This window comes from Sinocyclocheilus grahami, unplaced genomic scaffold (genome assembly GCF_001515645.1).
Source record: "Sinocyclocheilus grahami isolate Dianchi unplaced genomic scaffold, SAMN03320097.WGS_v1.1 scaffold19.1, whole genome shotgun sequence".
Taxonomy (NCBI): Eukaryota; Metazoa; Chordata; class Actinopteri; order Cypriniformes; family Cyprinidae; genus Sinocyclocheilus; species Sinocyclocheilus grahami.
In genome coordinates this window covers 2183333-2202491 of record NW_015505198.1, presented here as the reverse complement: position 1 = coordinate 2202491, position 19159 = coordinate 2183333, and the positions used below count along the sequence as shown (strand labels likewise).

Genomic DNA, 19159 nt, shown 5'->3' with positions numbered 1-19159 from the left:
AATGAGACATCTTGGGACTAAATCCTTTCTTATTTCCTTTCTTCCTTCTTTATTATTTACCTGAAAAGACAGATCACATCTATCTCTTAGTTGTGAAGTTATTATCCATGTGTTTTTATGGTATTGGCTCAACAGAAGCCACAGTGTTATTTTGCCCAATAATATTTCCCACAATGCACTGCACAAATCTATTATTGAGGCTGCATCTGCCATGTGCTACTTTTATCCCTAGTGACCCTTCAGAGTTTGAGAAGAACTTAAATTCATAAAATCTTCAAGTGTTGACTGAAACCGACCGACGTGTGAGAAAAACAACTTATGCTTGTTTACTTGAACTTATGCCGATATGAATTTTGTTGGGTGTTTATGAGGGGATTGTCTTTGTATCCACACTACAAAGGTAGGATCACCTCTAATCTTTCTCATCATGTATATATTGTATTTGATCTGAATGTGATTCTTATGGACTTCACATTCATGTTGATGGCAGAGTCACTGTGGGCTTTGAGTGTGGTGTCATTTTCTTTTAAATCTACTGAAAAGAAAACTCCTTATTGATCAGGACGCAACCGCATTGAGGATTAATGATAGGGAATAAATGAAATATAGATTAAATGATAACTGTAGGAATGTGAACCGGAATCCTAAAGGAACACTTTCAGAAAGAGGAAAAGAAAGAAAGAAATGTGGAGCTGAATTGACTCTCTGAGGTTTAGAGCATTGATTAAATGAAATCCCGTTTTGATTATGGGAGAATGGGATTACATGGACGAAAACCCAGGAAAAGGAAATGCTGGTTGCTCACACTGCAAATGTCCGGACTAGAATCATTGCCACATCCAGATTGATTACTCACAAGCTCACAAGAAAAGCCAGGATGATTGAATTTCCATGCTGCATTGATGGACTATTCAAGCACTGAACAACAAGAGGATGAAAACCAATGGATAACAGTAGTGAAATCTGAGAACCAGCTATGAGTTTCTTTATTTCTTACTTTTTGCAACAGTTTGTTTCTCCTATTCACACATCCATTCTATATTTACCGTTCAAAAGATCAGGATTTTTATTCAGCAAAGATCTAATAAATCTAATTAGCAGCTAATAAATGCTAAATACTTTCAAATCACCAGAGAATCCTAAAAAAATGCATCAAAGTTTCCACAATAAATAAATAAATAATGAAGGACTGGCTGACTGACTGACTGAATGAAGGAATAAACAAGCAGCACAACTATTTTCAACATTAAGAATAAGAAATATTTCTTGAGCATATTAGAATGATTCCTGAAGGATCACGTGACACTAAAGACTAGAGTAATGATGCTGAAAATTCAACTTTTTTTACAGAAATAATTACATTTTTAAAAGTATCAAAAAATAAATATTAAACCATTTTAAATTGTAATAATATTTTACAATATTACAGTTTTAACTGCATTTTTAATCAAATAAATTAAGCTTCCGCGAGCATAGAAGACTTTAAAGGGGTCATATGGTGCTTTTTTAAAGATCATTATTTTGTGTATTTTGTGTAACAGAATATGCTGACATGCTTTAATGTTCAAAAAACACATTCTTTTTCAAATACTGTACATTATTGTAGGTCCTCTATGCCCCGCCTCTCTCAAACGCTTCGTTTTCGACAAAGCCCCCTCCTTTGACAAGCGCAGTCTGCTCTGATTGGCCAGCTGACCCAGTGCATTGTGATTGGCCGAACACCACAAGCACTCATTCAGAGCACTCCAAACTCCGCATTTGAACAGTCAATAGCAAATACTTAAACTAATAACAAAACAGTAGCTGATTCAGAAGTGCCAGATTGTCATAGCAAAGTCAGAATGACCTCCTCTCCTAGTTTCACGAAACGGTCGTCCATAAAATGCATTGCTGTTCTGTTGTAAGTAATCTTAAAGATTCCTAAATGCATCTACTTTCGGAAGGCCAAATAAAGTGCTTTTGCTTTCGCCTAGAAACACACAGCGTCTCCCTGACATGCTGCTTCAACACTAACTGCAGTTACTGAAACCACGCCTTCTTTCTCTGCGTGAACATTTGGGACGCATTATGCAAATATTTCCACATAGTGAGGTAGATATGTGGGGGCATGTTAGAACGAGCCGTTTTAGGGGGGCGTGGCAGAGTCTTAACTTTGATAAAGAATATCTCTTTGGTTTTGAGACTTTAGTCTTTGCAACTTCAGGGATCTTATCTATGCACAATCAGCTTGTAACACTCCAAAGAGAAAGGAAAACTTGAAATCGCATCATATGAACCCTTTAAAAAAAAAAAACATTAAAAAAATGTTACAAACCCCAAACTTTTGAATGGTAGTGTGTATATGAAATAATATTTTTAAAATGGCATGTATATATAAAGCTCTCTGCAGAGTCAAATATCGTAGACCGATGTTTCATAAAAAGTTTCAGCGTACAGTATTTCAAGCGATTCTAATTATTTCGCAAAGCAATTTATTCAAATACTCAGAAAGATTGGGCTGAATTCCAAATACCATTAGCGTACTTAAAACATTATTGAAAATGCACATGCACAAATGATTCTTCAATGAACAGCATTAAAAAAAATCTATTATTATTACCCAATACTCAGCATAACACATAAGCTCCACTCTTCACCACAACGGTAACTCCCAAAAAAGATAAAAACTCTCTAAATCCCAACATAACAGATCATTTGCAACACTAAAATGTCTCCCTCTTTTCTCATTCTACTCAACAGATAAAATAACACTTAATTTCAACATTTATTCTCCCCATTATGGCAATTCTGGGAACTAGAAATCCCCTGCCTGAATGAACAAACATGATTCATGTAATCTCGAAGCAAACAGATGAAATAAACTTTATCATTTTAAATTACTCTCTGACAAAGAACTGTGCTCCATTAGTTCATTCTGTACCTAACTTGAGCAGGTAGCAGAAATCTACTTTTGAGTAAGTGATGGCAGAAAACAACATATTCGAGGGACAGCAGGGCACTGTGTACACAAATGGATCCGACAGGAATTGCGGACAGCAGCGGTAAACATCAGCCGTGGCCTGGATTTACTGTACTAATGTCAGATGGAGGAAAAATACCCCGATGCGCTCTGAAGCGCCAGCCCTGCTTCGCATGGATTTATTTGGTCTCCTCCTTTTGTCCATGACAACTCCCATTATTTTAGGATCACTAACTGAGATGTAGTCAAATCCCAGTGATTCAAAACAAATTGGCCTGGATCAGCCACATTATTTTAGAATGGCTCATCACTGCAGTACGATTCCTGCGGGATGAGTCGGATTACATCCGACCTCCTTTCTGCTCCCCGTTTGGTACTTGTGTTGTAATTTGTTGTGGTAAAATGTCTCAAACTATGATCATCAAATTCAAATTAAGGAAATCAAATTCACTATCATCAATCACAGAAATCTTTTCTCCAGAAGGACTGACAAGATAGAGCTCAACAGTAACCACATGCTTTTTAAACAGTCTGGGTTTCAGAAGCAGGCTTAATTTATCATTCATTTTCAATGTAATCATTTCTGAATTTTTGTCAGTAAACAGTTCTAACCCTTGAACCAAATTAGCAATGAACCACAACATTTGATTTTAAGATTCAAAACAGTGTTTCAAAGGAAAACGTACAGTACTTCTTAAAGGAACGAGCAAATTATTTTTAAAAGATGGGTCAAATATATCTGTTTTTAGCAGTCTTAATGTTAAGAAATTCAACAAGAAATCACTAATATGTATTTTATTTAGGTAGCTAGCTATTAGCTTATTTTACCAAGGAGATCTAAAATACCTCGAGGGAGCTATCCATCAGCATGCCCATTCATCTCAATGGCATTCACTAAGCTAGGATGCCATCATTTTTGCATCATTGCTTCAGTTTCTGAGATGGCTTATTTTGAATGCCCTTTAATGTAGAAAACGGGCTTTATGCCTACATAATGGTATTGTATGGCTTCTACCTGCAGGATCTAAACCCAACACTATCTCACGACCAATTCATACGCATGTTGGATAATTCGTACAAAATTTGTACGACCTCACTCGTACGATTTTGTACGATTTGTGTAGACACCAGTGATGTGTAGGTTTAGAGGCGTGGTTAGGGGTAGGTCATTCATACGAATTCATACGAATTGGGGAACTCTTAAAATACGTACGATTTAGCAAAAATTATGAATTTGTATGAGTGAGATCATACAAATTTGTACAAATTAGCCACCTTTAGATCTTTCTATCTATATTACCTTACAGATGTTTGAGGTTGATAATTCTCTTATTCTGAACCAAGGCTGCATTTATTTGATCAAAATTTTACAGTAAAATCAGTAATATTGTAAAATATTTTTGCAATTTTATTCCTGCCATGCAAAGCTGAATTTTCATCAGTCATTACTCCAGTCTTCAGTGTCACATGATCGTTCAGAAATCATTCTAATATGCTGATTGCTATTCAAGAAACATTTCTTATTGTCATCAATGTCGAAAACAGTTGTGCAGCTCCATATTTTTGGGTTAACCATGATATAATCTTTATGATTCTTGATGAAGTCAAAAAACAGCTTAAAGTTCAAAAGAACAGCATTTATTTTAAACCTACCTATCTATCTATCTATCATTTTTTGACAAACTTTGCTTTTCTAGTTAACATTTCTAGTTAAATAATTTCTTGAATATACAATTCATTAAGATTGTGCATGCTTATATTCAAATTTTAATTTCAAATTGAAGTGCAGTTTGGTGAATTGCAATCAAATGTGAACAAAGGAGATTTGGGGTGTTCGGTGGTCACTTTTTTTTTTTATGGTCCGCCAACTGAAATAAGCACCACTGCACTATACAAAATAAGCAATGCGTTTCAGTACAGGCTCCATTTCACCCATTCATGCAGCTTTAATTACTGAACATTATCGGTTCTAATACTGCTGCTGTACTGCATAAAAATGCATGAGACGTTACCGGCACAGGCAGAAATATGACCATTCTGCTCACGTTATCTTTCAGCTATTACCAATTATTTCTGCTGAATAAACACTGTGTCAAGGGAGGAGCCACAAGGTGCATTTTCCTACAAATTAGTCAGGAAAGGACCTGTCCCCCTTCACATGAGCGACAGCGTAATCGATATTCCTCACTTTTTTAATGTCTAAAGCACAGCTACGGAGACAAAGAGGCGATTTGGTATTCAGCATTAACTGCTCAGAGCTGCAGTTCTGTAAGTTTTGGATGTCAAGCGAAATGCCAATGCAAGAAGTACAGGCTGTAGCAGATTGTGCAGATTTTAATGAAGATTTTCACCCCAGACAGGGCCGTTTCTAGCCAAACTAGATGGTTGCCTGTTAAGGAGATGCCAACAAGGGAAACAGTCCACCTATATGGCATTAAAATAGCCAGAAACAGCCTTGAACCGGGGAATTCAGGTCTGGTCTTTAATGTGTTGAAGCTCTGTGAGAAGGTGTAGATTGTTGACTGACTGCGGGAAAACCTAGAAAGGAAACAGAAAAAGAGATTTGAGCGTCTTTTTAGAGATCTAAGAACAAACTTTGAGTTTTTCAAAAGCACAATTCATCACAGTGCATTACTCAAGCTGTTTGTGGGGGGAAATGTTGTATAATGTATTATTAGTGATTTGGAGTATTTATCTAACAGCCCTCTATTGTTATTAGAGATATAATGCAGAATATAGCGCATGACCTTGTTTGGTAGTTACAAACGGCCTGTAAAACCCCAAACCCAAGTTTGTTTACTTCAAACAGAGCTTTTACTTTTCTAAGCTCTCAGCAATCAATTTTCACTTGTTAGACGATAAAATACACACAAAAAAAACTGAATATCATAAAAACTTGTGAATGAGCTGTTTAGAAACTAATTAAGCTTTAGCGTTAGTTCTGGCAGTTCACGCGAGTCAAGCTTGCATCAGCTGATTCTCAGCTGATCATATCTACCTATAGGAATACGACACCTATCGCGGCATTCCTATATAAGCTGTATTCAGTATTATTCAGCAGCTTTTCAGCTTGCTTCGGAGCAAATTACCCTCCTCCATCCCCAGCTCCACCCTTCGCCACAGTCAGGACTTAGCTTTCTGATATTCCTTGCTAATCAGACTCCTTTATCTTGAATAAAGTGTTACACTTAAATATCATTGAGTACATTAATGATATCTGCCTTGTTCTGTTCTGTTAACCCTGGGGGGGTTATTATTGCTGCTCTCCCTGCTCATTCATGACAGGCTGCATGGATGGGCAGGGAAGTTTTTTGCCCAGAACAGAACCATACCGCCAAACCAACCTTTATGCTAAGTATCTATCATTTTGACGATAGTGGTCCTGACAGAACTACAAAAACCTATGCACCACAATAACAACCACTCTAAAAACATCCTCTATCCATCTATGTCGTTCTACATATTAGGGGTGGGCGATAAACCAATAGACACGATTAACCGGTAGAGATTTTGGACTGTCGTCTCTATGGCGGTCACACGCTACATGGTCACAAAAACTTATCGCTTGCACGCATTTTATAAGAATTGTGGTTTGAAAACAAGACAGTGCTTATAGAGCGGAGTTATTTTTGCCACTTTATAGGCCTTGAACGGTTAAATATACACACTTTCATGTGTAAAAAGGCCTGTCTTTGCAAGTGAAACCAAACAGCTGAAAAAGAGCACACATGTGCAACAGTATATTGGATCCGGGCAGCTCTTAAAATGACAGCAGTCATTTTAAGAGCATTTAAAAAGCATTTTGTTTGATTTTTAATAAAACAAAAAACGGAGAACATCTCTCACTGCTCTTGACTAAATCACTTTTGTAGCTTTAATAAGAAGAACTATCTATCTATCTATCTATCTATCTAATTTTAGCAACCGCCTAGCAATACACTAATCACTCAGAACACAAAAGTTTGCAATGACCCCCTTTTTCTTTTCTAGTTTCCTATAAGAGTTTGTCCTCATAAATATTTCAACTCACACATTTTTGAAATTCGTGTGGCTTTGATCAACATTTTTTAATATCATCAAAGCCATAAAACGATTATTAAATTACAGCACACACCCGGCACACAGTGGCTCAATCTCACCTACTTTCCCTCTCCACCATTATTCACGTAGGTAGGTGTTAATTTAGGTCTTATGTAAAGTGTTGCAGTGAGACTCAGGAGGTTCGGTGTTATTCCAAGGCATTAACCCAAAGCTTTAGCAGTATAATAAGAATTAGCATTTCATACAACTTTTCATTGAGTATTACAATAATTACTGGTACAAGCCATATTCTGAAATATTAGCAAAATTATACTGCTTTATTAAGAGCCAAGACTTGTATTGTACGACATTTACAATGCACATTATGAGAGTTAAAATGATGATGACGGTTTCCTTCATTCACAGAACGACCATTTAAAAGTTCAAAGTTCTCAGCTCACAATTTCGCCACCTAATTTCAAATCGGCACGCTTACAAATTGATTATTTTAACATCAAGAGAAACTCTTCCTCATATGAAACCACGGTACTTAATGAACAGATTCTTATTTGCCCGCTGGGTGTCTTCTGACACACTCTGAAAGAGTGTTCATTATTGACTCATTAATGAAAATCTTAATTAAGAACATCATTCACGGCACTGCCATTCAAATGTGTGCTTGTCTGTTATGAGAACGTCTAAATCTTCGTTTAACTTCGAGTTAAATTAAGGCATTGCATGATGAACATTTATACATCTCAATGAAGTGGTAATTGGCTGTTTGTGTCTCAGAAAATGTACCGGCTGCAACTAATCACAGACAAACATAAGAATCGCTCTGCGTTGCAAATTTGTAGTCTATTGTCTTTCTGTGCATACTGTTAAATAGAGATGTTGCCATTTTTGTGCATTTTGGATTTATTTCTATCGTATAAACTAATTTGTATCACAATCAAAGACATACAGTATAATTATGACAAGATACATATCAGTAATACAGACAATCTACAACCTATGTCATTTTCATATAGGATAATTATTATGATCATTACTGTGAGTCGATTTCTTACTTTGGCTCATATCAGCTAAATCTGAAAGAAAATATCTCAAATCAAAAAATGAAATCTAAAAATTACACCTGAAATCACCTGAGTTAACAACCCACTAGTAATGATACACCTCTCCTCAACAAACTGCACAATTTGAGGCATCATTCATGTTTGCAGCACAAATGGTGTGGGACGAGTAAAGTTTAATAGGCTTAAGGATTTGATTCAAACTTCTCCAGACAGAACAGGTGTTTTTAGTTATGATGTTATGACTTAAGAAATTCAAGTGATCACTAACTAAACAGAGAGAGAAGGAGAGAGATGGGAGGAAAGAAGGCATGCACATATGCTCACTCATACACATGTCTGGCAGCTCACCTTTGCCATCTTCTGGTTAATAATAAAATAAAGCGTTTGAGATTGAGACTGTAAATCCAAGACCATTTTCAATCATCTGACCTGACATTTTGCCATATAAACAGACTATTTTTTCAGTTCTAGATTAAACAAGTTCTACAATGCCCCGGTGTGATATTTGTAAAGGCAGGGTTTTATCAGTAAGTCTATTTCACAGTTGACCTGTCTTCCCTGAAAATCAAAAAGCTCTCTATAGCCAATAAATTGGTGGCTTGAGCTTTTTGAGCTCCAGATAAAATGTTGAAAACTATCATTTTCCAAGAGCTGTAGGCACAAATCTCACTAATAATCAAACAACGCACGTTTTCACGATTCAACACTCCCATCCCAAAGTATTTAAAGTCATTCGCAAGTAATTTTACTTTCATAACGCGACATACTTCTGAGTGAAACAAACAGCATATTTACTGAGGAGAAAAAGAGGATATTATGCCATAAAGACCCTCTGAATGCATATTTGCATTTCACTGCTTTGCTTTTCCATTGTTGTTCTATTTAAACGTGCTAGGCGGACATGTTTGTCTGTTGCGCTAGCTTCTCACGCATGACAGCGTTTACATTTACTGTTGTTTGGCGAATTTTCGGGGTCAAAATGAAGTCATTACAGTTAAGTATCCTTTAGAGGGCAAAATATTTCCCTTTGCAAATTGTGCATGTCATTTAAGTTGGTATAATATAATTAATATATAAATTAATATGTGGTGATGAAAACTTTTTTTTTTAACGTGTATATCACCAAGTTTACACTAAAAAAACAGTCCATTACAATGTCCAAAACAATTGTCCTAGCAACAAGATGAACACTGCAACATAATAATATTAATACTGAAGTCATCTGAGGCCATTTTCATGATAATACATAGGCTAACTAAGTCGCAAGATGGCGGCAACTTTGTTTGTTTGAAAGAGAAAGAAGATATTTCGCAATCAGAATTGTGAGACAACTCGCAATTAGCTTTTTTAATTTTGTTATTCAGTGGAATACAAAAAAACTAATTGCGAAATGTAAACTCAGAATTCTGAGAAAAAAAGTCAGAAATGCAATATGCATCATTCCAATTATGATTTTAGAACTTGCAATTGCAAGATATAAACGTGCAATTCTAATAATAAAAAAAGTCTAGTTAAGATGTTGAGAAGAAAAGTTAGAATTGTCAGATATAAACTCGCAACTGCAAAAAGTTCAATTTGTAAGATAAAAAGTCACAATTATCTTTATTTTTTTAATTCGTGGTGGAAACAAAAAAACAGCATTTGTGAGATGTAAACTCAGAATTCTGATTAAAGAAGTGAGGACTGAAAGATGTAAACTCACAATTACGAGTTCAGAATTTGAAATGGCGAGATATAAACTCAATTGTGAGATTTAAAAAAAAATTGTTTTTCTATTTTTTTTTTATTCTGTGGCTGAAACGAGCTTCCATACATGTCAGTGTGATACGAGTAACATGAAAGTAGTGCCCGTTTCATGCTCTAATGCATTGCCATGAACAACAATGAATATTAGGAAATGATAGACCACTGGATTGGATTGGCAACTGATTGGTCTAAAATAACATATTTAACTGTATTTTATGAAACAACAAATCTTTAAGGTAATGTCAGACAAACATCGAGTATGAAATCTTCATATGGCGAGATAACTCCTTGAAAATGAATGAGGGAAGCATCTATGCTGCAGGCACTCAGGATTTACAGTTCCCATAAAGAAGAGGAGTGGAGCGAGACATTTTCTGTGGCCTGTGTACAGTCTTATCTCCACCTCTCAAACTGCTCTCTCAGGATTCTGATGACAGTAAAGCAGCTCTCCTGCATGAATTGAAGTGCCTTAATGCCTGCAATGGCATTTTGAAAGCCATTTCAGGGAGACCGTGAATTTGCCATCATATGGGTTGAGACATTACGATGGCAGATTTGGTCATAGCTAAAACTGACATTAATGCGGAACGGTGCACATTATTTGGATGTTTGTTTCAGACATATAAGGTCTAAGGTAAATGCTTTTAGATGTGTTTATTGATTTTGCACTCTGAGAACATTTAAGGCTTTCAAATCGACTCAGTTTTGCTGTTTTGTCTCCGGGAAGCTTCTTAAACGAGTTTGAGAACATAATAAACAGGTGATATTTCCTTTTCTCCTCCTCGTTTTCCATTTCCAAGAATAATATTGTTTATCCACCAGCTATTTTAGTACGTGCCATTTGAAGAAAAAAAGCTAATAAACAAAAGAAACCATTTCAGCTGAAGTATTCAGAGCTCTAGAGAAGCAGCTCTGAATTAAACATGCAAAATTATGCATGACAATGTAATTTTTTAAATGACATGTATGGAAAAAAAAGTTAAACAGGAAAGGAGGGAAAAGCAATTTTCGCTATCACAGTTCATATCTTCACCTCTTCATCACTGTTGCCTGAAAAAAGATTGGAAATTTGCTTGTAACTAGAAAAGAAAATCCAGTGACAAACTTACCTTGCTGTACCTGTACAATGAATATTGAAATGAAGTTCAGCCCAAAGGCTATTTTGCTTGGAAAATTAAATTATTACATGCTGGCCAATGTAGCCTGGAGCTGTGAGAGTTTAGACCGCTCTTGATCAGTGGCTCTCAACCTTTATAACTGCAAGGTCTCCCTTTGTCAAAGTCGATTTTCGAAGGCCCCCTACACAGACTGTGATTTTTCCTCTTGTAGTTTTGTTGAAAATAATGAAAAAAGGGTGCTTTTTTCAAAGTGCTTTAACCAACAGAATCTAGGGATTTCAACACATAAGAAAGCTGTAATGCAGTGGAAGTTCTCTCTTTTTTTTTTTTTACTGTGGACATTCTTCATAACATTATATAAAAGTTATATAACATTTTTTTTGTAAGTCTGTAAGATTTTTTTTAATGAAAGAAGTCTCGTATGCTCGCTAAGGCTTCTAATTAATTAATTGTAATATATTAAAATGTTCCTTTAATATCTAAAAAAATTCCATCATTTTAGCTTTTTGAAAATATTGAACATCATTTTAAGATATTTTAAGACATCGCTCTTGGAAATTTACTGAGGCCACCTAGTGGTAATCAGGTAATAAGAGAAGTTAGAAATCAACTTTTCTTGATGGAGATCAAAAATAAGTGATGAAAAGAAAAACTAAAACTAGGACAAACACAGGAGTGTAGTCAGCCTAAAAAAAATCCACACTCTGAAATAAAATATTTAGTTTGGCAATTCTAGTTTCGATATTGTTCGAAAGGTAGATGGAAGGGAAATGATTTTTTAACCAGAGTTAAAATGAAAAGTGGGTGAAAGTGAAGTTAGAGCATCTTTGTGTCTGTCTGATGACAAAAAATTGCAAATGTTTCCATTATAGAATGATGTCAAATGTGTGGTCCATGGAGATAGAAGCTGTGGAATTCTGTATTGTACAGCCATCTAGTGGCAGTACACTCTTAAAAATAAAGGTGCTTTACGATGCCATAGAAGAACCTTTTTGTCTAAATGGTTCCATAAAGAACCTTTAACATCTGAAGAACCTTTCTGTTTCACAAGAGGTTCTTTGTGGTGAAAAAAGGTTCTTCAGATTATAAAAAGGTAAGAAAGAGATGGTTCTTTAAAGAACCTTTGACTGAATGGTTCTTTGTGGAACCAAAAATGGTTCTTCTATGGCATCGCTGTGAAGAACCTTTTGAAGCACCTTTATATTTAAGAGTGTATATGAGTGGGATCCTTCACAGGAGATAAAAATGACATGAACATGAACTTAATTCACATTAACACCATTAGATAGTTTGATTGATTGATTGTTGACTGCTACTGGGTAACGTGTGTGTGTGTGTGTGTGTGTGTGTGTGTGTGTGTGTGTGTTCAATAATTGAGGCTGTCAGTTGCAATGATGGCTTTTAATACTGTTACAATACAACTGCAAAGAAAATAAGTGAGCACTATTCATAATCAGATAGCTTTGAAATAAAGTCTACATGCCAACACTGACCTCCTGTTGTGGCTGCATGGTCTGTTAACAAAGCAAAGGCTATCAGCTGATTGTTTCAGGCCCCATAAAACCTCAGTTTACACCTCAGATAGTCGAGACAAACCAACTGCCAAAACCACATCAGACAGTGACCAACAGAGACAGTATGTATCCTAAACCTTACAGGTCTAATCTACAAATACAAATTCCAGCTCTGGTCACCATATATTATAACTTGCAGTAACAGCACAGTTGGTGGTTGTTTATACGGTGCTTAGAACAAAGCAGAATTTAGTTCTGTTCATGCTGCTTATACAACATCCGGCATTTTAAAATGAAGTTTACCCCTGAAAATGTTCAATAATTAATACTATATATATATATATATATTTGTGTTTAATAATTATGCAATTAATATACTGCATTAAAAGACCATTTGAAAGATGTGACAATGTGCTCCAATAAAAATGTCATGATGAAAAACAACTCAAGTGTATTAAAAGTCTAAATAAATAAATAAAACATGAAAACAAACAACCAACATATCTTGTTTCAGTCCAATGCATTTAACCAATGAACCTGTGAGCAGAAAACCAGAAGTGAAAGTCTATTTGCATGAGCAGAGAGGAGTGAGTCTCTCGGAATAGAACAGCACGGTGCCAGATGTTCACTGCCCCAAAGGGAGCACGATTTTACATTCATAAATAAATGATGCATGCGACTCCTACCTGTCATAGGGGACTCAGATATGGCTTCATTCCCAGGAGAGAGCAGGACCTACTGGGAAGCATCAGGATTGCCTGGCGTATGGGATCTTGGCATGTGTTACTCTGCAGACATACAGCTCTCCTGTCTCCCAGCATTACTTGAGGAACTTTATTGCAGCTGAATAACCCATTCTGCTCACTTTCTTCAGCCCTCAGTCACCTCTGACATCTGACGCACACACATATGGAGGAGAAATGCAGAATATAGATCGATTTTGCTTTAACCACTTTTATTCATTATTTTGAACTCACTTAAAAAATGAACATTGCAAAAACTCTAATTTAAGGGACATCAAGGCAATTTCAATGGTGCACATAATATTTGTGTGAGATGGTAATATGCTTCGAATCAACAGATAAAATATTGTTTCTGAAGAAACTTGTTAGATAAAATATATAATTCATCAATGGATGTGAAATGTACACTAAATTGTTGAATGACTTCTATATTTCGTATATAATTTAGTTTTTTATATTAAGTTAATATAGTAAATAGTTCAACAGCTGCTCAACTCAACAACTGTATAATAACCAAAATAACTTAAATAATTGTGATCAATCAATTAAACAATGTTCATAAACGCTCTCCTGATATTTGTTCTCATCTATTTTTATAAATCTATACTCAACAAAGTAAAGTAGGTAGGCTAGTAACATCAACAAGTCTTTTTTTAAGCGTAAATTTTGCGGCCAGTTGCATAAACTGCTTAGACTAGTCTAAAAATTAGTCTATTTTCTTTGAAAGAGAAATGTTTGTTGTATGTATATATATATATATATATATATAAAATAGTGCTGATAAATGATTAATCGTGATTAATCGCATCAAAACTAAAAGTTTTTGTTTGCATAATATATGTGTATGTTCTTATGTGTATATATAAATACACATACAGTACATAATTTGAAAATATACATATTTATATTCATTTAATTTATATGATAAATAAATAAATATGTTTAATGTATAAAATTAACATATTTCAGAAATATATACATGCATGTGTGTGTGTATTTATATATACATAATTAATATACATAGTACACACACATATATTATGCAAACAAAAACTTATTTTGTATGCGATTAATCGTTTGACAGCACAAATATATATATATATATATATTTTTTGCACTGTCTATATGAAAGAGTAAATGAACTTCAAGTATTGAGTTTTTATTTTTGGGGGAAGAATTTATTGATGACTTGAAATCATGTTGCATGTGGATTGAAGAGAGCACAGGATCCTCTTTTTTCTTTTTCTTCAAAGCTTGTTATAATTTAAGTCAGTTACAAAAAAAAGGTAGATTAGTCTAATTTGAATCCTAAAAGACTGCTAGGTGGTCAAACTAGTTCTTAATAAATAGTGGCTATGTTTATGTAACTAGGACTTTCAGTCCCTCCCTGCAAATTTTTTTTTGCACTGTCTATATGAAAGAGTAAATGAACTTCAAGTATTGAGTTTTTATTTTTTTGGGAAGAATTTATTGATGACTTGAAATCATGTTGCATGTGGATTGAAGAGAGCACAGGATCCTCTTTTTTCTTTTTCTTCAAAGCTTGTTATAATTTTTTTAAGTCAGTTACAAAAAAAAGGTAGATTAGTCTAATTTGAATCCTAAAAGACTGCTAGGTGGTCAAACTAGTTCTTAATAAATAGTGGCTATGTTTATGTAACTAGGACTTTCAGTCCCTCCCTGCAAAATTTTTGAACATCATTGAACATTTTCCGCATGGAAACATTTCCAATACCACCCAACGTAAGCAGAAAATTTACACTGACAAGATCATTTGCATTAGTTTAGTGTTTCATACAAGAGCAACATTTAATGACAGTAGAGCTGACAACAGCTATGTTTTCCATCATTCCCATCTGCATACTGGCCATTGGTATTCAAGGTAGGTCAAACAAGCAATGCTTTATATTTTTAATCAGACATGATGAAGAGATTTCTAACTATTTATTTTACAGGCTCAAATGGACAAGTGACAGTAACTCAAACTCCTCAAGTCCTAACTTCTCAACGTGATGAAACGGTCAAAATAAACTGCAAAACCAACTCACCTGTTGCTGACTGTAGTCTCTGGAGGAACTGTGTGTTCTGGTACCAGCACAAACCTGGACACGCTCCCAAACTCCTCATTTATCTCATACGCGAACGCCACTCAAACATCCCATCTAGATTCAGTGGCAATGGCGCTCACACTGACTTCAATCTGACCATCAGTGGAGTCCAGAAAGAAGACGAAGCACAATATTACTGTATGACAACACACAAGATTGACAACAAGTATGTGTTCACACAGTGATAAAGGCTCGTACAAAAACCTCCCTCAGTCTCATTCACACTGACTGCACTGCTACACACCGCAGGTGCTGATGAGAAGGAAGTGAAACAGCACAACGACACACTGACTGGTTATAATACAATTTAGGATTTAGAGTTATTTTACATAGTTTTAGACTTTTATTAATTTAATGTGCCAGTGAAGCTGAGATTAAATCTAGATTATGCATTAGCGAATCTTGTTCATATTACAGATCAAGTTTTCAGTGCTATTTAACTATTTATAATGTTATTTTGGTAACACTTTACAATAAGGTTCATTAGTTAACTACATTAGTTAACATGAACTAATAATGAACTGCACGTATACAGCGTTTATTAATCTTTCTTAATGTTAATTTCAACATTTACTAATACATTATTAAAATCTTGTTAACATTAGTTAATGCACTGTGAACTAACATGAACATCTGTAGTTTGATTAACTAACGTTAGCGTAGATTAATAAATACAGTAACAAATGTATTGCTCATGGTTAGTTCATGTTAGTTAATATATTAACTAATGTTGAACTAATGAACCTTATTGTAAGGTGTTACCGTTATTTTTAATACTTTTGAACTGAGCTGTTGTTCTCCGTGATAGAAGACTGTATAAATGTTTTTTAATAACATTTCATTTACTCTAACATCCTTTTTTTTAATTATATTTAGGACAAGAAAACATTGTCCTAATGCTAAAAAATAGACATTTTACTTTTAAAAGCAATTAAGACCATTATGACAACACCATTTATTTACTTACAATAAATGAAGCAAAATCTATTTAATTGTCATGCTAAATCCTGGCCCATTTGTCTTATAAAATATAATATAAAATATTCTTACATTCAAATTAAAATCATATTAATTACAAATATTAATATAATTGTAAAATAATACTAGATTACTGAACAGCAACAGTAAAAAAAAATTAATAAAACTACTTTTATTTGCTTTATTTATTTTGAACTTATTGTAATGTCATTTTGTCATATATTTTTAAAAATGTTTTAAAAGTGTGTTTTTGTTTTATGTACCACGTTTGACTTGCTTAATCAAACTATGAGATTTAAAGTTCTGTTACATACTATATACAGAAACCTGTTACAATAATTTTTTATGCTTATATAATACAACTTGAATTATTTGAATTTTATAGGATATACAAAATAAAATATGATCATAGGTCAATACTGTTGCATTAGGAGCAAATCTCTTTTTGGCCTTAATTATCCTTCATACTATTATTTCTTGGCAGGATACTGTGCACTGTTAAAACAAGTTAGTAAAATATCATAATATATAGACTTTTATTTTTTAGTTTCTTTATATTTAGATATATACATTAACTTTAATGGCACAATTCTGGTGTTCAAGTGAAGATTATTTTCATGCGAACAGCACGACTGATACTGTGCACTGTTAAAACAAGTTAGTAAAATATCATAATATATAGACTTTTATTTTTTAGTTTCTTTATATTTAGTTAGATATATACATTAACTTTAATGGCACAATTCTGGTGTTCAAGTGAAGATTATTTTCATGCGAACAGCACGATTTGCATAGTCATTTCAGCGGAGCGCTACTGTCAGCTATATAATCCTGTGACTTTAACCTCATAACTATGACCTGCTTTTATAATAATCAAACCACAAAAAAAATGGCATTTTTAATTTTTCTCATCATCTTTTTTATGTCACTGACTCTTTCTGTTCAAGGTAGCTTTCAACTTTAATCTCTACTTTTCTTTGTTATATTAAAAAAAATAATAATGTCTAAATAATTGTATAACCATTAACAGACTCCAATCAAGTGACAGTGACTCAAAATCCTTCGAAGAAGACAGTTGAATCAGGACAATCAGTTACAATAACATGTCAAACCAGTCTTGATGTTGGTAACTGGTGTAATAGTAAATATTGTCTTAGCTGGTACCTCAAGAAACCGGGAGATGCTCCTAAACTCCTCATCTATCATGGACATATCCGATATTCTTCCATCCCATCTCGATTTAGTGGAAATGGATCTGATAAAAATTTCCAGCTGGTCATCAATGGAGCCCAGAATGAAGACAGTGGAGAGTATTATTGCTTCTGTGACTTAGGTGGTCATAGATTCACACAGTAATAAAGACCCGTACCAAAACCTTCTTCAAGAGCCTGCTGGGATCAACCACAGATGCCGTGAGAGGAAGTGAAACAGGTTAATAACACACAAACATATCAGTGGTGAAGCAGACATTTGATAGAAAACTTCATGTTTCAGTGGATTGGAAAATAAAAAGAAAACAAAAACAGTTTATATCAAACAGTACCAAGAAAAAGAACAGTACTAAAAAGGTCATTGACCTGTCCTGGACGAAAATTAGGGGTTAACCTGTGGTGAAACTGGGGATGTGCACATCGATGCTGCAGTATCGATATATCGATACTCAGAGGGTACTATTGTGGTATCGATATTTTCTGCAAAGTATCAATACTTAATCATATTAATAATTTCTGCATAACTATTGTTTTTAGCAGTGTGTGCAGGCCGATCGGGGACGGTATGTGTATGATATAAAAAAAAACGTTACATGAGTTTTCAGGGAGGCAAACCCTATCCAGGTACAAAGAGCAGTAATTAGTTAACTTATTTACTGTACTCCCTTTCTCTTTCGTAACCATTAGGCGAATAAGAATAAATATAAAGTGCGTGTGTTTGTGTGGGGTGTCCTGGTATTCCTCACATTATAGGGACAAAACGTTACTACAATTTTTAATACCAATACATTTTGATTTCCTGAGGACATTTTAGGTCTCCATGAGGGAAAGTTGAAGATGAAGAAAAAATGGTCTGTTCAAAATTAAGAAATAAGTAAAAGTATGCACAGTTTATGTTGTTGGTATTTTAGTTTATTTTATTAAGATTTGTCATGTTATTTAATCAATATTTTTTTGTAAAATATGGATAGTACAATAGAATGTTGAAGAATAAGAAGAGGCTGGCGTCAGCGCATCAAGAGCCAGACAAATCCTAGACATGGGCTACAAATGTGTCAAGCCACTGTGTTGCTCAGTGGTCCAAAGTCCTCTTTTCAGATGAAAGTCAATTTTGCATTTCATTTAGAAATCAAGGTCCCAGAGTCCCAGAGTCTGGAGGAAGAGTGGAGAGGCACAGAAACCATGTTGCTTGAAGTTTCCACAGTCAGTGATGATTTGGGCTGCCATGTCATCTGCTGGTGTTGGTCCACTGTGTTTTCTGAAGTCCACAGTCAACGCAGCCATCTACCAGGAAATTTTAGAGCACTTCATGCTTCCTTCTGCTGACAAGCTTTATGGAGGAATCGATTCAGATGAGTTGTTAAAAAAAATTATCGCAATGCGTCGCTAGATAGGGTTGTTTACCCATGCCATACTCCATTTAAAATATTTCAAACACGTCCTTTGCGTGTTAATAATTATGAATCCCTTTATGAGACCATAAAACTACATGGAATTTGTAGTTTGTTCACATCACAGGACAAAAAAGTGATACAATTTTAGAAAATTGTGAACATAAATTCAGTCATTTTAATAGAGATAGTTTAACTTTATTCAGTTAAGTAAATGCTCATGACAAAGAACTTCTTAGTGTATCCGACAGAAATGTATACATCTTTATGCATTCTACAAAAGTCACCACCA

General features: G+C 34.6%; 1 long non-coding RNA gene across 1 annotated transcript; it reads right to left on the bottom strand.

Annotated features, from left to right (window-relative positions):
• Positions 1-4790: 4790 nt before the first annotated feature.
• On the bottom strand, positions 4791-17507 carry LOC107555558 (uncharacterized). The gene is made up of 4 exons (XR_001605177.1): positions 17430-17507; positions 15228-15379; positions 13123-13330; positions 4791-5497 (listed from the first exon to the last, which is right to left on the bottom strand). It is a non-coding gene; the product is annotated as an uncharacterized lncRNA (long non-coding RNA).
• Between the last annotated feature and the right edge of the window lie 1652 nt (positions 17508-19159).